Consider the following 3,065-nt stretch of genomic DNA (forward strand, 5'->3'; position numbering starts at 1 on the left):
AATGCCGGATGTGACCCAAAAAGAAAAAAAAATGCATTTATTTGTAATAAAAAAATACCTTGTAGAACATCGATAAAATATTTTTTTTTAAATTTTGGAAACTACTCATTTTCATGGAACTTTAAATCTAGGAAGAAAGTTCTAGGGATGATTATTTGAAAATAGGAATATTTTAATATTTTTTCTTGTTTTCTTTTCAGGGGCCACATCCTACAGAACTCAAGGGTTTCCCGGGATTAGTTGCCTCGGGTAATCAATGTAGTCATGCTGAGGGTTTCATTGCAGTACCTAGGATCAAACTCAGGTTACTTGCAGGCAAAGCACTCATTCCAGCCTGCTGAGATATCTTTTCAGACCAGAATCACTTTTAACTTACTAAAGAATAATTTTTTTTTAAACAAACGGTATTATATTATTAACAAGAAGCAAACAGGATAAAGAAGAATAAATGAATTGCTCTTAGGAAAGAGTTTAATTATCTTTAAATGGCAGACTTGTCTTAGTGGTGCAGAAGAACCTTCTGGTTAGAACATCTGGGGTGGAGAGGGGTCTGGGCACCAGCCTCTGCTTGCTTGGCAGTGGAACTGTGGTGCAGAATCTGATGCAGAGCATTTGCTGTCAGGCACTGCTGCCCCCTCTGGGAGTGCCATTGTTTCAAATAGCAGTGGCACATCTGACACAAGAACCATGCACACTTTTCACTCATCCTCTACTTTAAGCTTTGAGGGAGGGGGATGTTGTTTGACTATAAGCTCCTTCCAGAAGACAGAGTTCTCAGGAGCTTACTGCCAGGTTGGTGATTTCTCCCTCCAAAAGAGCTGAGGGGTCTGCTTCAAGAGCTGCAGGGGTCTCCCTCACCCACAGCTCCACCCTGGGCATGACTCCTCTGTGCCTTCAAGGACTGCCAGAGCTCCCAGGGTTCATGTTCTCGGACATTGGCTTTGACTGCAACAGGCTGCCAGGAAATCAGGGCCTGCATGTACAAGAGATCAAAGGCACAAGGCACCACACCTCTATGAAAACAGGGATTGACCACTTATTTCAACAAATACTGCCAAGTTTGCTTCTGTCCATCTCTGGACCAGCTCTTTTCAGCTCCTTCCAGAGAGAGATGGAGACTCAACTTTGCATCTCTCTCTGAGAGAAGCTTTGGGAGTGGCAGACTAAGTAGAAGGTGAGGAGCCACTGGAGTTTGTCACTTCCAGTATGTGGCCCCAGGTCCAGGCTGCCCCTGGTCTGGTGGGATCAAGAGCAGAGGGTGAAAAGTGATGCCCTGGTGATATGCCCTTCTGCTTCTGCTAAAAGGAAATTGCGTTGGGGCTATTTTGACTTGTTTCCACTTTCCCAGCTCGGTTTAGAAATCTTTCTCTGCTTTTATTCACTCTTTTCTCCAGCACATCCTCTTTGCTATTTTTTTTCACCCCTAATCCCTAAGATGAACTCAAGAAGAAGGAGTTACCTTGACTTGCCTCAAAGCCATCACCTCAGCTGTCACCCCTCAACCACTGGAAACCATGAGGTCACGCAACTCCATTCTAGAAACAGGAACCTTCTCTCTGTAGGCATTATTTTTAGGAGTTTTCCCCATCCACTGCAATGTCAATCAGATTAGCAACGAAAGACATTATAATAGCGAGAATCCGGGGACAGACTGTGCCAGGTCCCCCACCCAGATGCCCTTTTGGTCTTAGAAAGACTTTTTTGGAACCCTGGTTCCTTTACATCAGAGCTTTTACATTCATTTCTGTTACAGATCCCCTCAAGGAAGGCAGGTGATGGGGGAGGGGTGGCCTTCCCGCAGAGAGGAAAAAAGGAGCTTGTAACAAGAGACACTTGGATACATAGTTATTTTATATAAAGAAATGATACATATGTAATTTTAGATTTTCTTCCGAATTAGCGTTCTGAGGCTATAGAAAACCTATTTTTAAAAAACCCTTCTCTCATAACGGCCTTGATTGCTTAAATTGCTTCTAATTGGGTGGCACACATTACTGGCGGATGAAGGACGCATGACAAGCAGCCTTCATTCTCTCCCCGATTGAGCTGATGTCTCTGCAGGAATATTTTTCCCCCTGATCAGGCAAAACTGCAAAACACGTCCACTGCCCTCTGTTTACCCAAGGGTTTTGTGCAATGGGGGAGAAACTTCCTAGACAGCACACAATCACGCAAATATAGATAGTATTTTGTAGAATGTATCATATCATCAGCCAACATTTTCCTCCTAGGTCTGGGTGGCACAATGAGCAGCCTTTCTTTCTTTCTTTCTTTCTTTCTTTCTTTCTTTCTTTCTTTCTTTCTTTCTTTCTTTCTTTCTTTTCAGCTAGTTTCATATTTCGCCTCTGAAAAAGTTTTCAGTAAATATAACATATCCAGTAGACACTTTTGCCTTGCTAATTCCACTGCCCCCGGCCAGGGCTTTTGCGACGAATTCTGTCGGAGTGTGCAAGACCCCCGACAGCAGTCAGCAAAGGTCCTTAACCCCACAGGCTCCTGCATTTCAACACCTTGAGACGGTGGCCAGCAGGTAACTACCTGGAGGTGAGAGTGTTTGACCTGCTGGGAGCCGCTGTCCCAGCAAGTTTAGGGAGGGGGAAGGCTAGGGTCTATGGGGTTGGCTGGAGTTTCTGAGGTGTTCTCTTGGAGTTAGGGCATCCTACGATGATAGAAGTTGCTAGAAGTTTCAATGCTACAATTAAAGAAACAGATCTGACACAAACACACAGGATTTCGGGGGCTCAATAAACTGTAGTTTTGATTTTTGCCTTATCCACAAACAAATACATAAAGTTGCTATTGAAGGGCGGAAGGAACTCGCCAGAGGAGGTGTCCCTCTTTCTGCTTTAGATGCACCCACTATTCCTTGTCATTTGTCGTTAAGAACCGTCTTCAGGGCATCTTAAATTGAATCCCAGAGAAGCCCAGAGGCAGGGTGTGAGTGGGTCCTTCTGTGGACCCAGGCTAGGTGGTCGTGTACCTGGAGGAGAACGAAGGGCACAGCTGGCTGTCTCTGCCGCTCGACAGTCACTGCCCGCCCTCCCACTGTGTGCACGACTTTTCTT

Source organism: Sorex fumeus, unplaced genomic scaffold (genome assembly GCF_029834395.1).
Source record: "Sorex fumeus unplaced genomic scaffold, SorFum_2.1 ptg000018l, whole genome shotgun sequence".
NCBI classification, from domain to species: domain Eukaryota; kingdom Metazoa; phylum Chordata; class Mammalia; order Eulipotyphla; family Soricidae; genus Sorex; species Sorex fumeus.